Source organism: Schistocerca americana, chromosome 6 (genome assembly GCF_021461395.2).
Source record: "Schistocerca americana isolate TAMUIC-IGC-003095 chromosome 6, iqSchAmer2.1, whole genome shotgun sequence".
NCBI classification, from domain to species: domain Eukaryota; kingdom Metazoa; phylum Arthropoda; class Insecta; order Orthoptera; family Acrididae; genus Schistocerca; species Schistocerca americana.
In genome coordinates, this window is record NC_060124.1 from 238,045,993 (window position 1) to 238,061,895 (window position 15,903).

A 15,903-nucleotide genomic window follows, 5' to 3' on the forward strand; every position below is an offset into this window, starting at 1 on the left:
TTACAACGTTCCTTTCTTGTTGCCCCCCCTGCCGATGGACTGTTTCTATCGCGATCAGTAAGCGTGAAAGGCTGGTTCAAATGGCTCTGAGCACTATGGGACTCAACTGCTGAGGTCATTAGTCCCCTAGAACTTAGTACTAGTTAAACCTAACTAACCTAAGGACATCACAAACATCCATGCCCGAGGCAGGATTCGAACCTGCGACCGTAGCGGTCTTGCGGCTCCAGACTGCAGCGCCTTTAACCGCACGGCCACTTCGGCCGGCAAGCGTGAAAGGAAGCTGCCGTACAGACAGAGGGATCTATATTTATACTTGGCAGAACTAATACATACTGACATAATCGTCGTTATTGCTTTCGTTTCCCGAAAGTTATAAATAGTTCGATTTCGGAAAAGAAGCTCTATATTTCGCCAAGATGTCGAAGAAGAAGGTATCGAGTAAGATGTGGAGACGGCGGTTTGAAAGCGGACAGAAGTAGTACGAGGAAGGGCGTCCCTTACCTGAGGGATCGCCACTCAAGCTACCTGGCGAAGGAGCAAGTGTGGCAAATGTTCGGCGTGGCGAACGTCCGGCATTCAATGATACCACGTCAAAACTAACAAGCGCATCCGTACTATTTACCCTGACATTCCTAAGTCTCTGGATAAAATCCATAGAATTACGAATGTGGTGACTACATTTTCCTACCAATAGATTTAATAGGGAAGCTAAATATTTTCCAGAAAAATACGTTGGTGAACCAATAGTGCTCGTTATAGGTCTCATAGACAAGTCTTCTAGATGCTCATCCTTACCTATCTTGTGAACTTTTGGAAGACCATAAAATCTCGATGGTTCTGCACGTCGTACTTTTAAACTTCTTATGACTTCCTTCGGTACTGGTGAAGCGTTCAGCAAGGCAGTAGTCCTTATTGTCACCTTGTTAGTAGGATCTTCGTTAATCTTCCGGTATGCACCAGAACTCCTTTTTTTTTTTTTTTTTTTTTTTTTTTTTTTTTTTTTGATGCGGCCCGCCACGAATTCCTTTCCTGTGCTAACCTCTTCATCTCAGAGTAGCACTTGCAACCTACGCCCTCAGTTATTTGCTTGACGTATTGCGTATTGCAATCTCTGTCTTCCTCTACAGTTTTTGCCCTCTACAGCTCCCTCTAGTACCCTGGAGGTCATTCCCTCATGTCTTAGCAGATGTCCTATCATCCTGTCCCTTATCAGTGTTTTCCACATATTCCTTTCTTCTCCGATTCTGCGTAGAACCTCCTCATTCCTTACCTTATCAGTCCACCTAATTTTCAACATTCGTCTATAGCACCACATCTTAAATGCTTCGATTCTCTTCTGTTCCGGTTTTCCCGCAGTCCATGTTTCACTACCATACAATGCTGTACTACAGACGTACATCCTCAGAAATTTCTTCCTCAAATTAAGGCCGGTATTTGATATTAGTAGACTTCTCTTGGCCAGAAATGCCTTTTTTGCCATAGCGAGTCTGCTTTTGATGTCTTCTTTGCTCCGTCCGTCATTGGTTATTTTACTGCCTAGGTAGCAGAATTCCTTAACATCATGGACTTCGTGGCCATCAATCCTGATGTTAAGTTTCTCGCTGTTCTCATTTCTACTACTTCTCATTACCTTCGTCTTTCTCCGATTTACTCTCAAACCATACTGTGTACTCATTAGACTGTTCATTCCGTTCAGCAGATCATTTAATTCTTCTTCACTTTCACTCAGGATAGCAATGTCATCAGCGAATCGTATCATTGATATCCTTTCACCTTGTATTTTAATTCCACTCCTGAACCTTTCTTTTATTTCCATCATTGCTTCCTCGATGTACAGATTGAAGAGTAGGGGCGAAAGGCTACAGCCTTGTCTTACACCCTTCTTAATACGAGCACTTCGTTCTTGATCGTCCACTCTTATTATTCCCTCTTGGTTGTTGTACATATTGTATATGACCCGTCTCTCCCTATAGCTTACCCCTACTTTTTTCAGAATCTCGAACAACTTGCACCATTTTATATTGTTGAACGCTTTTTCCAGGTCTACAAATCCTATGAAAGTGTCTTGATTTTTCTTTAGCCTTGCTTTCATTATTTGCCGTAACGTCATAATTGCCTCTCTCGTCCCTTTACTTTTCCTAAAGCCAGACTGATCGTCACCTAGCGCATTCTCAATTTTCTTTTCCATTCTTCTGTATATTATTCTTGTAAGCAGCTTCGATGCATGAGCTGTTAAGCTGATTGTGCGATAATTCTCGCACTTGTCAGCTCTTGCCGTCTTCGGAATTGTGTGGATGATGCTTTTCCGAAAGTCAGATGGTATGTCGCCAGACTCATATATTCTACACACCAACGTGAATAGTCGTTTTGTTGCCACTTCCCCCAATGATTTTAGAAATTCTGATGGAATGTTATCTATCCCTTCTGCCTTATTTGACCGTAAGTCCACCAAAACTCTTTTAAATTCCGATTGTAATACTGGATCCCCTATCTCTTCAAAATCGACTGCTGTTTCTTCTTCTATCACATCAGACAAATCTTCACCCTCATAGAGGCTTTCAATGTATTCTTTCCACCTATCTGCTCTCTCCTCTGCATTTAACAGTGGAATTCCCGTTGCACTCTTAATGTTACCACCGTTGCTTTTAATGTCACCAAAGGTTGTTTTGACTTTCATGTATGCTGAGTCTGTCCTTCCGACAATCATATCTTTTTCGATGTCTTCACATTTTTCCCGCAGCCATTTCGTCTTAGCTTCCCTGCACTTCCTATTTATTTCGTTCCTCAGCGACTTGTATTTCCGTATTCCTGATTTTACCGGAACATGTTTGTACTTCCTCCTTTCATCAATCAACTGAAGTATGTCTTCTGTTACCCATGGTTTCTTCGCAGCTACTTCCTTTGTACCTATGTTTTCCTTCCCAATTTCTGTGATGGCCCTTTTTAGAGATGTCCATTCCTCTTCAACTGTACTGCCTACTGCGCTGTTCCTTATTGCTGTATCTATAGCTTTAGAGAACTTCAAACGTATCTCGTCATTCCTTAGTACTTCCGTATCCCACTTCTTTGCGTATTGATTCTTCCTGACTAATGTCTTGAACTTCAGCCTACTCTTCATCACCACTATATTGTGATATGAGTCTATATCTGCTCCTGGGTACGCCTTACAATCCAGTATCTGATTTCGGAATCTCTGTCTGACCATGATGTAATCTAATTGAAATCTTCCCGTATCTCCCGGCCTTTTCCAAGTATGCCTCCTCCTCTTGTGATTCTTGAACAGGGTATTCGCTATTACTAGCTGAAACTTGTTACAGAACTCAACTAGTCTTTCTCCTCTTTCATTCCTCGTCCCAAGCCCATATTCTCCTGTAACCTTTTCTTCTACTCCTTCCCCTACAAATGCATTCCAGTCGCCCATGACTATTAGATTTTCGTCCCCCTTTACATTCTGCATTACCCTTTCAATATCCTCATACACTTTCTCTATCCGTTCATCTTCAGCTTGCGACGTCGGCATGTATACCTGAACTATCGTTGTCGGTGTTGGTCTGCTGTCGATTCTGATTACAACAACCTGGTCACTGAACTGTTCACAGTAACACACCCTCTGCCCTACCTTCCTATTCATAACGAATCCTACACCTGTTATACCATTTTCTGCTGCTGTTGATATTACCCGATACTCATCTGACCAGAAATCCTTGTCTTCCTTCCACTTCACTGACCCCTACTATATCTAGATTGAGCCTCTGGATTTCCCTTTTCAGATTTTCTAGTTTCCCTACCACGTTCAAGCTTCTGACATTCCACGCCCCGACTCGAAGAACGTTATCCTTTCGTTGATTATTCAATCTTTTTCTCATGGTAACCTCCCCCTTGGCAGTCCCCTCCCGGAGATCCGAATGGGGGACTATTCCGGAATCTTTTGCCAATGGAGAGATCATCATGACACTTCTTCAATTACAGGCCACATGTCCTGTGGATACACGTTACGTGTCTTTAATGCAGTGGTTTCCATTGCCTTCTGCATCCTCATGTCTTAATCATTGCTGATTCTTCCGCCTTTAGGGGAAGCGGTTCTAGGCACTTCAGTCCGGAACCGCGCGGCTGCTACGGTCGCAGGTTCGACTCCTGCCTTTGGCATGGATGTGAGTGATGTCCTTAGGTTAGTTAGGTTTAAGTAATTCTACGTTCTAGGGGACTGATGACCTAAATGTTATGTCCGATAGTGCTCAGAGCCACTTAAACCACTTGAACCACATATCTTTCATATCTTTTCCTTGTAGACTTCCTGAGGCAAAAGGACTGTAGCATTACCTTTATCAGCACGCAGGACGACTGTATCAATATCCTCACACAGCTTTCGTATCGCACATCTTTCTTCTTTGGAAACATTGCTTCTTTGTGGACGATGCTTCGTCATTGCTTGACAGGTTTCTCGTCTGATTTCTTGAGCAGAATCCTCTAACAGTGGTCGGATAGCTTCTTCAATGGCCCTTCAGTTAAGACAGACAACGTAGCTCCGTCCAGATCGTTACCCGTAAAATGCACATAAAAAGTAAGGGTTTTAGATGTTAATAACCTTTGTTTAATTTAAATAACGTTAAGAGTTTTCACGTAACAAATTCAGAGGTATTAATTTTCAGCTCGCCCTCGGAGAATCGATTATATTGTATTGCATTTGTGATGGTGCCTTTCAGGAATCCCTAGGGAAGGCGGAAAAAAAAGAGAAAAAGAGTAATCTGGATGCAGCTGTGGTAACCAGTGGCTGTCCACCGACCGCTGTGTGCTGTGTACACGACTCGCTTACTCACGGGCGTAGGCGTGTGTTTGTGTAGGCGCGTATGTGCGTGTTAAGTGCGGCAGTCCGTGTCGGTATTTGCTCGGCGAGATTGATCCACGCACGCAGGCCTACGGGGTGCCACGAGCAGCGAATGGCCGCCGGGCGCGTCAGAGCGAGTGCGCCGCGGCGGGGACGGCGCGGCCTTTTATAAGGGTGCCGCTGCGTGCCGTCCTTGTGCACCTGCTGTGCCCGGGGACACGGGCGCGCTATGAGCCGGGCCGCTCTTCAAACGCTATTCCGGGGAAAACAGTGGCGCTTCGCGTCGCGTCGCGTTGCGTTGGTTCAGAGCAGCGAAAGCCCCGCTACGAAAAGGCCGGGCACCGCTGGAGGAGAGGCCCAAAAAAGTAAAAAAAAAAAGAAAAAAAGAGGAGGGACTGACGCGCTGTGCCAACGTCAGCGTATTGGTGATCGGACAAACAGCGGACGAAGAAAATAGCAGCATGCAGAGAATGGGTGGAGCGACAGGGGGGAATGGCGCGGCGGAGTGATTACTTGAAACACCGCGCCGGGCCGGGTTTCGCTTACCCCGCTCGCCAGCAGTGTTCATGCTGCTCTGTGCCTGCAATGAGATGTATGGACGATCTGGACTACTGCTGTTTCCGCCGGCGTGCCGAAGATTACTTTCGGAATTTAACTTTGTGAGGATATTGTCGAGTTCCCGCAGGTTTCTCTATCGAAATAAAGCCTAGCATTTCGACACTGACGAAAAACCAACAGATAATGGACGAATCCTAAAATTATGCCCATATTTTCACACAAACCAATTTATACGGATATATTGCTACTTTTCTTTAGCTCGCAAGCAATAAGTCACAAGAACAGGAGACTAATTCATTTCAAAATGTTCCCGTTACCTATATCTACATCTACATCTACATCTACATCTACATCTACATGGACACTCTGCAAATCACATTTAAGTGCCTGGCAGAGGATTCATCGAACCACCTTCACAATTCTCTATTATTCCAATCTCGTATAGCGCGCGAAAAGAATGAACATCTATATCTTTCCGTAAGAGCTCTGATTTCCCTTATTTTATCATGGTGATCGTTCCGCCCTATGTAGGTTGGTGTCAACAATATATTTTCGCATTCGGAGGACAAAGTTGGTGGTTCGAATTTCGTGAGAGGATTCCGTCACAACGAAAAACGCCTTTCCTTTAATGATTTCCAGCCCAAATCCTGTATCATTTCTGTGACACTCTCTCCCATATTTCGCGATAATACAAAACTTGTTGCCTTTCTTTGAACTTTTTCGATATACTCCGTCAGTCCTGTCTGGTAAGGATCGCACATAGCGCAGCAGTATTCTAAAAAGAGGACGGACAAGCGTAGTGTAGGCTGTCTCCTTAGTAGGTCTGTAACATTTTCTAAGTGTCCTGCCAATAAAACGCAGCCTTTGGTTAGCCTTCCCCACAACATTTTCTATGTGTTCCTTCCAATTCAACTTGTCCGTAATTGTAATACCTAGGTATTTAGTTGAATTTACGGCTTTTAGATTAGACTGATTTATCGTGTAATCGAAGTTTAACCAGTTCCTTTTAGCACTCATGTGGATGACCTCACACTTTTCGTTATTTAGGGTCAACTGCCACTTTTCGCACTATTCAGATATTTTTTCTAAATCTTTTTGCAGTTTGTTTTGATCTTCTGATGACATTATTAGTCGATAAACGTCAGCATCATCTCCAAACAACCGAAGACGGCTGCTCAGATTGTCTCCAAAATCGTTTATATAGATATGGAACAGTAAAGTGTCTACCTTGGGGAACGTCAGAAATCACTTCTGTTGTACTTGATGACTTTTCGTCAATTACTACTGCAGGCCGTCCTACTTGACTTCTGATATCTGCCTTTCCCCACTTCTGTTCCATCTGGAAGTGCAGTGTGACAAGAACAAATGTTGATAAACTACCATACGATCTTTAGTTTCCCTGGATTTTACGTCGTGGTCTTTTTGCAAGACACACATGGTAGGAAGTAATACGTTGCCCAAAACTTCCCCAAAAGTATTCTTTCACAACTTCAATTTTAACAGTGCCTGTGAAACACAATGTCTCTCTTTTGTCGACCGCCATTGGAATTCGCTGAGCATATCCGTAACGTCAATGCTTACTTACCGATGCCATGGCGAAGCGTGCCTCTCTTCTTTGGATCTTCCCTAATGCTTCTTTTCAATCCTACTCGTTTATGGTCCGTGACGGATGAAAAATAAGAATCGAACAACCAGTTACTTTGTAAGCCACATCGTTCGTGGAAAAATTACATTTTCCAGTATATATGGACATGAGCGTTTGGCGTCATTGGCCGGGAGACAACTTACAGGACAGGTCCGGCCGCTTGGTGCAGGTCTGGAGAAAATCTCCAACCCAGCCGGAAATCGAACCCGGGCCCGTAGGACGGCTACCCGTCACGCTGACCACTCAGCTATCGGGGCGGACATATTTTCCAATGAACCTCAGTCTGAGAACGGCATAAACTACAATCTTTATGTTGTCATTTCACTTTATGTCGGTACATTTTATGATTGTTAATGTTCCCAATGATTTTTCACAAGTAGTGAAATCAAACAGTGTTGGATCTCGCCACCTATTTGCACACCGTATGTTAAGTTTAGTTACCTACAATGTCAAAATGCCAGTCCCCGAATCAGTCATCTATCCTCCGCAGGTGTTTCCTTATTTCGGTACAGCCTTCTAGGATTAGAATCTTCCTACAGACAACAGTATCGTTCTCAAAATGCCTCATAGGGCTTCCGAAGTTATCTGCTGGATTATTCATACGTATTGTGAATAGTAGTGGCACAATAACAAGTTAATATAATATGGAGCCGCGTAGTCGAAACGAAAGATGTTGGTCGTTACCTGTACAAAACCCTTCAGTAGTCAACAAAGAAAATAAGATCTCAGCCTTGGGAACTTTGTCCATCGTAAGGCTTAACCGACAGAGCTTCTTGGAGAATGACTTTTCCTTCGTGGGAGACCACAGTCAAGTGGAAATTTTTGGAAGAAATTTGGGCCATTTTACTGTAAATTGCTATTCCATTATTTGACACATCCTTGTATGTGCTGTTTATCCATTTTCAAATGAATATTGAAATGCCACATGCTCATGTTCCGACCATTGTCACACAGGACAAATATACACGTTACAGTCACATTAATGTGACCACAGGCTGTGTCAACATGCAGTGACCACTGACAGACAGCAGGTAGCAGCACTAGCAGTGGAGGGTATATAACGAGCATGGGGGTGGGGGACGCGGAAAACAATGAAGTCGTTGGAAACCGAGCGGTTTATCTGACGTCCAAAGGGGCATAACCATTGGCTTCGGGCCAAGGATGGAAGCATTTCCGAAACACCCAAGTTTGTAAACTGTTCGCATGCCGTTGTGGTGACAGTACACCGTGCATAGCAGAATGACGCTATCCAAAACTCGCGCCTTGCCAACTACGGTGCTCCAAGGCTGTGGATTACTGGGATGAACGACGGCTGCGGAGATGTGTACAGACGAAAAGACGTGCAACTGCCGAGCAGCTGGCCACCCACATGAACCATGGGGCCACCAACACTTTCTCCACCACGACCGATCAGAATACGTTGCTGCGTACGGGCCCCGTGGCCGGTGCGTGGTTCACACACACACGCTGACTGCTGTTAATCGGCATGCAATATTTCTGGCTTAGTCAGCCATCATATTAGGCTCCAACAAGCTGTTCCCAGAGCAGTGGAGATGCAAGAAGTGTATAGATGATGAAATATAGTGTGAGGTACCTGTGACAGATGTTAGATTCGGTACCATTCCCGTGAAGAAGACCGCCTGCATAATGCTACTGCTCTGTGATTGGCTGCTGTGTTCGGAGCAATGGCGCCAAAACGTTAAAGTTTAGTTAGTTTTATTGGTTAAACTACTCATTGGAATGACTTCACTTTTTAATATAAATATCTCTCAACAGCTGACTATCAATCAGTCATTTTAGAATTATTAAAAACAATTTAAATAAAAAACAAAAGACTGACGAAATTGCAGACGAAGCACTTCGGAAGCGTTCGGGTCACACCCTTTCTGGTATGGCGCGCGAAGTGTTTCGGGCTGTTCGTCACTCTGGATTAGGCAGTCGAGGAGAACAGACATGTTGTCTGTCGCAAGATGTGTTTGCCAGTGTTCAGTATTAAAAGATTCACTCCTGTAGTCATGAGGCACAGACACGTGCCGCGAATAGTGTAAAGATAAATTTTCGTAAACATTGTGTTTGATCACGTACTTTGCTGTATCAGAAGGTGTATTAACATCATGTAGTCTTCTCGTGTGGCTGTATTAAAATACGCGAGTGGCACCCCCAAAGAAGTGATACAGTATTTCAGAACAGAACCTCGCTAAGAGTCAGTATTAACCTCAAGATACAGAACATACGACCTGCGTGCGGTTTCCTGCGCTGGGGCATCAACTTGAAGACAGCAGCTTAGTGAACTATAACAGAACCCTCGTATTACACACAGTGCAGTGGAAACAACTAGGCGCCTCACGTGTACTGCATGCACAGAACAAATGTGCTCAGTGACACGTCATCTGCAGATTTCGGAGGAGGTAAAGGATAATGATCGTTATTAACACCAACAATCAATTCATTCTTCCTGTCTTGCCATAGGCAACGAAGTCTGGAATTTGCATCTCGGTACAGCAACTAGATATCCACTGAGAGACGACAGCTGACCTTTCCAGATGAACCATGATTTATGCTCCATATGACAGTTGGCTGTTGGCGTGTACTGCCCTCCTACAACCGTTGGAATGGTTGAGGCTGGTGGAAGGATCACTATGGACTCGCGAATGTTGCACACAGCACTCCATGGAGTCACCAATCAAGACCAAATTATGGTGGTTACAGGATTAAAAATATATTATGCACATTCCCTGGTTATTACAAGTGCTCAAAAGTTGTTGTGTTGCAGGAGCTATAGCTATGTGCTGAAGGTGTTTTACTAAAACATCTACATCCATACTCCGCAAGCCACCTGACGGTGTGTGGCGGAGGGTACCTTGAGTACCTCTATGGGTTCTACCTTATATTCCAGTCTCGTATTGTTCGTGGAAAGAAGGATTGTCTTTATGCTTCTGTGTGGGCTCTAATCTCTCTGATTTTATTCTCATGGTCTCTTCGCGAGATATACGTAGGAGGGAGCAATATACTGCTAGACTCTTCGGTGAAGGTATGTTCCCGAAACTTCAACAAAAGCTCGTACCGAGCTACTGAGCGTCTCTCCTGCAGAGTCTTCCACTGGAGTTTATCTATCATCTCCCTAACGCTTTCGCGATCACTAAATGATCCTGTAACGAAGCGCGCTGTTCTCCGTTGGATCTTCTCGATCTCTTCTATCAACCCTATCTGGTACGGATCCCACACTGCTGAGCAGTATTCAAGCAGTGGGCGAACAAGCGTACTGTAACCTACTTCCTTTGTTTTCGGATTGCATTTCCTTAGGATTCTTCCAATGAATCTCAGTCTAGCATCTGCTTTACCGACGATTAACTTCATATGATCATTCCACTATACATGTTAAATTAAAAGGAATGTCAGCGTTGGTCGTAATATTGATGTTTCATTGATGGCAGAATCGATTTTCGATCACATAGTGATTACCTTCGGTGCTGTACACATTAAACTCAGACATTGGTATCAAGTTATCAATACTATCAAATTGATAACTTGATACCAGTGTCTGTGTTTAATGTGTACAGCACCGAAGATGATCACTGTGTGATCAAAAATCGATTCTGCCATCAATGAAACATCAATATTACGACCAACGCTGACCTTCCATTTAATTTAATAATTTGGTCTTCTAGACTTTAAACAAGGGATTTAAGTTGCCAGAATGTTTATTGCCCAACAAGAGAAGGAGCTAGATTCGGTTAATCAACTAGCAGATTTAAATATCTAAACCACTTGGCGCACCACACTCTTCAAGCAAAGGTCTCTCCGTCGAGTTACTACGTGAACACAAACTAAATCTATGTCTGGCAAACAGGTAGGTGAACATCACACCATTTTACTTTAACACGTATATTTAGAGCAGGGCAGTGCTTACCAATAACTAAACTCACACTGTAGACTTAGTCACTACTGCCATAATTTCATACCCATAAACATTAGCCACACTCCGAGGTAGATCCAAAGTTCACTGCGTTCCACACACTATCGGCAATGACTTATTCTACAAGCTGTATCTGAAGCGTTGCCTTCAATAGGAAATAAAGAGCAACAGCATTTGCCGAAAGCACGTTCCACACTCGGAACTAATTCAAGCTGGCACGCGCAGAGTGCAGGCACTCAGAGACTGTGCAGTTCGTACCGCCTGGCCGAACCCAACACCGGTACATATGGCCGCCAGTCAACCTAGGAAACGAAACACAGAAAGCGGCGTACGGCTGGCTGTACGGTAGCCCCACCTTTTCTCTGCGTAGGAAGTACTCGCTCTTTGGTCTCACCCTTACCTCAGCGGCACCATGCTCAGTCTTTTAAAACTAGCCACGTCAGAGTTCCTCTAGTAATAGAGCTTCAATTGTGCGCGTGGAATCGATCTGATAACCACTGAAGCAAGATCGACAGCGTTACGGCTCAGTTTCTGCTTTCCATGCACCACCCGTATGGATAATGTAATGAGGCGACAGAAAATACTGGTTACAGGTTTCAGTGCACCTCTTCAATACTGTAGAGTATTAAGGAATACTTAATTTGTTGTGATTTGGGTAGTTGACTCAGTGGGTATGTTCCAGATTACAAATCGAATGGTCTGTAGTTGAATCACTAGGTGACCCTATGGCCTCTTCCAGTTAACTGTTAATCTGTAAGACACAGAATGAGGAGGTTTTCCGTAGAATCACCAGAGAATGGAACATGGGGAAGATACTGACAAGAAGAAGATATTAGGGAATAAATCCCACGGTACTTGAGGCAGCTGCAGAGAATGAGAACTACAGACGAAGACACGAACTGAAATACAAACAGCACATAATTGACGACGTATGGTGCAAATACTACTCTGAGATCAAGAGGTTGGCACAGGAGAGGAATTCGTGACGGGCCGCATCAGATGAGTCAAAAGAGTGGATGACACAATTATAAAAAAGAAATCCTACGCCGCACCGGGGTTCGGAATGTTCATTAGACTACAGCCCCAACCCCCATAAAGGCAAAAGCGTACCACCTCCATTAGGACTACCACCAGTAATCTACAGTGCTACGGTGGTTTTCGAGCAAACCTCTCACATTAAGGACAGCTCTACTAGTACATTATACAAGGCGTATCCTATGGCTTGTTGTACAAGACTGTGAAACTTCCTGGCAGATCAACACTGTGTGCCGGACCGAGATTCGAACTCGGGACCTTTGCCTTTCGGGGGCAAGTGCTCTACCAACTGAGCTATCCAAGCACGACTCACGCCCCGTCCTCACAGCTTTACTTCTGCCAGTACCTCGTCTCCTACCTTCAAAACTTTGCAGAAGCTCTCCTGTGAACCTTGCATATCTAGCACTCCTGAAAGAAAGGACATTGCGGAGACATGGCTTAGCCACAGCCTGGGGGATGTTTCCAGAATGAGATTTTTACTCTGCAGCGGAGTGTGCGCTGATATGAAACTTCCTGGTAGATCAAAAGTGTGTGCCGGACTGGGACTCGAACTCGGGAGCTTTGCCTTTCGCGGGAAAGTGCTCTACCGATTGAGCTATCCAAGCAAGACTCACGCCCCGTCCTCACAGCTTCACTTCTGCCAGTACCTCGTCTCCTACCTTACACGAAAAGCAAAGGTTCCGAGTTCGAGTCTCCATCCGGCACACAGTTTTGATCTGCCAGGACGTTTCATATCAGCGCACACTCCACTGCAGAGTGAAAATCTCATTCTGGAAACATCCCCCAGGCTGTGGCTAAGCCATGTCTCCGCAATGTCCTTTCTTTCAGGAGTGCTAGTTCTGCAAGGTTCATAGGAGAGCTTCTGCAAAGTTTGGAAGGTAGGAGACGAGGTACTGGCAGAAGTAAAGCTGTGAGGACGGGGCGTGAGTCGTGCTTGGGTAGCTCAGTTGGCAGAGCACTTGTCCGCGAAAGGCAATGGTCCCTAGTTCGAGTCTCGGTCCGGCACACAGTTTTGATCTGTCTGGAAGTTTCATATCAGCGCACACTGCGCTGCAGAGTGAAAATCTCATTCTGTACAAGACTGTGTTTTCAATGTACGGATAGGGGTTGGGTTGGGTTGTTTGGGGAAGGAGACCAGACAGCGAGGTCATCGGTCTCATTGGATTAGGGAAGGACGGGAAGGAAGTCGGCCGTGCCCTTTGAAAGGAACCATCCCGGCATTTGCCTGGGGCGATTTAGGGAAATCACGGAAAACCTAAAGCAGGATGGCCGGACGCGGGATTGAACCGTCGTCCTCCCGAATGCGAGTCCAGTGTCTAACCACTGCGCCACCTCGCTCGGTGTACGGATAGGGATAAAACGTTTTTCGCGAGCCGACTCTAAGTAGCTATCTTTCTGGTGACAGTCTCCGTAACATCAGAGATTAACGTTTCCACCCAGAGGTACGACTTTCCAGAAGGCATAAGAGTAAAATATAAAGCTACCAAATGGATGCCCGCCGACAGTAAAAGGTAATTCCTCCGCCGGGCTGCCGCTTCCTCGGCGACGCATTTGCCCAATTACAGCTAATTACTTTTTATTGGCGCTTTTACGGGAGAGCGATGGGTAAATAATTGGGGAGGCAGCGCGAATAGTAAACGCCTGGGTAGTGCCGGACTGGCATCCCACTCGGCAGGCGGAGGAAGAAAAACCCGTAACGCGATTACTCGTCCATCTGATGACGACAAAGGACGCTTTAAACGTCGCCGTGCCACGGCCCGAGGGCAATCCCGTTAAAGTTTCATTAGGCCCGTCTTCCGGCCGCACGGCGCTCGCTCCGCAAGAAACGAGTTTAGAGATCTGGCTGGTCGCCCTCACCTCTCCCTCCTACTGCCTACCCGCCTGTTCAAGCTCTGCCCCCACTCCCCTACATCACCTCACCCGTTCCCTCTGTTTCATCCTCCACCGCGTCAGTGTCTCTTTCTACCACTCTCTGTTCCTTTCATGCAACTCTTCTCTACCCTTCACTCCGTGTCCTCACCCGACCCCTTCCACTTGCTCCTCCACCTCACCCAACTTCCTTTTATTTTTCCCCATCACATTGTCGCTTTCACGGAACGTGTCTCATTTTTTATGAGCTCTGTGGACTATTCGTCGGCCATTTAAAACACTTTGTACGTCATCCATGGCTTCACCCCTCTCTCTTCGAAGAAATGTAAATTTTAGAGATAGTTAAAATGGAAAAGGAATGCGATTACTTGGTTTTATGCGACTCTCTTTTTATGTTTCTTTCTGTCACAGACTGCGGTCGCACTTCCGTATTTCTGGGCACGTTCGCCACACAGAAGGATTTTTTAATTTCTCTTCCTTTAGAGCTTTAAGGATTAAATGAAATATAATATAGGCAGAGCTTGAGGCTGCGTTTTGCTACATTACTTCCACCTCCATGGGTCACAATTACAAATCTTTTTTCGTTACATACTAACAAGTGGCGGTGCTTTGTTTTGAGACCTGGCTCTGAGTTTCACCTCTCTGTTCAGTACCTTAATCGTTCTTCACTTTATTAACGTCATAATAATGAGCTGCTGGATTTCCCACGCACACTATGTACAATGGGATCTTTTACGCAGTTTATCTGTCGTTAACAATATTAACGCAGAATTGCACAGACTGCTTTGGAAATTCGGCCTTACGCAGGACAATGTCGATTTATTTTTCATTGGTGGTACTATTCATCACGAGATGTAGCTGACAACTTAAGGGGAAGCAAGTACGATCTTCGGTCACGTCGACAGCGGGTTACCCACGCTGTGTACACCTGCGTCACAGCAGCAATCGCTGCATAGTTAACTCCTCATTACACGATCTTCATCCTTCACAATTTAGGATGCTTGCACACACGTTTTTTAAATTTAATTTAATACAGGATATTTTGTAGGGATAAATAGTCTTGGACACAAAACAGCCGATAACGCATTACGCCTTGTTCAAAGCACCTTGAGACTGTCTGACGCAACAAGTGTTAAACACATAGGCTGCCGTCCATGCAAATGATTTAGTAGCCGAAGACAAGAGCATGTTGGTAGCCTAGGTGTTTAACATCTGTTGTGTAAGCAAGTCTGTAGATGCCTTAAGCGATTTGAAATGCGTTATTGGCAAAATATAAAATAATAAAATCTCTTTTCCTGCCAAGACTGTGTAGCTCATCGAAACATTTATCAGTATTTGTTGTATCATCCCGTAGTGAATTGGAAAAAGTTACTAATAAAGAGCCGACCGGTGTTGCCGAGCCGTTCTAGGTGCTTCAGTCTGGAACCCCGCGACCGCTACGGTGGCAGGTTCAAATCCTGCCTCGGGAATGGATGTGTGTGATGTACTTAAGTTAGTTAGGTTTAAATAGTTCCAAGTTCTACGGGACTGATGACCTCAGATGTTAAGTCCCATAGTGCTCAGAGCCGTACTAATAGAGAATAGCGTAAATTTCGGAAATCCCTAATACGATAAATTTTCCTTCAATTTTAATATTTATTCGGCGTGTTTGTGGAAGTTTTCATAGCCTCTACAGGGCTTCATTTTCCTTCTCCGTGTCTTATTCATCGAAACGTTCCTGATGCAATTCTTAAATACTTGTATTATCTTCACAAATATTCTATATTTGTATACTTTTCATTATTTAGCATAAATCTTTGTCGAATTAGACACATTAATCACATTTATAAACAACCCTTTTAAGACATTGTAACATACCACCAAAAGATATATCAAGATTTCTTTTGTTGGAACTAACTTCAAATATTTCGCTTTCATCTGAGAGGCTTTCGAGCCTAAAATCTTTTTGTGTCCATACTTGTAAAATATGTTAAATATTAGAGTTTATCAAAAAGGACTTTACAGCTCTGAAATTCGTGCGACATACAGACTTAATCTGAAGTCATCTTGAAG

At 44.5% G+C, this 15,903-nt stretch overlaps 1 non-coding gene across 1 annotated transcript; it reads right to left on the reverse strand.

Annotated features, from left to right (window-relative positions):
* Positions 1-12,212: 12,212 nt before the first annotated feature.
* Trnas-cga lies at positions 12,213-12,287 on the reverse strand. Its single transcript has one exon. It is a non-coding gene; the product is annotated as a tRNA-Ser (tRNA).
* Between the last annotated feature and the right edge of the window lie 3,616 nt (positions 12,288-15,903).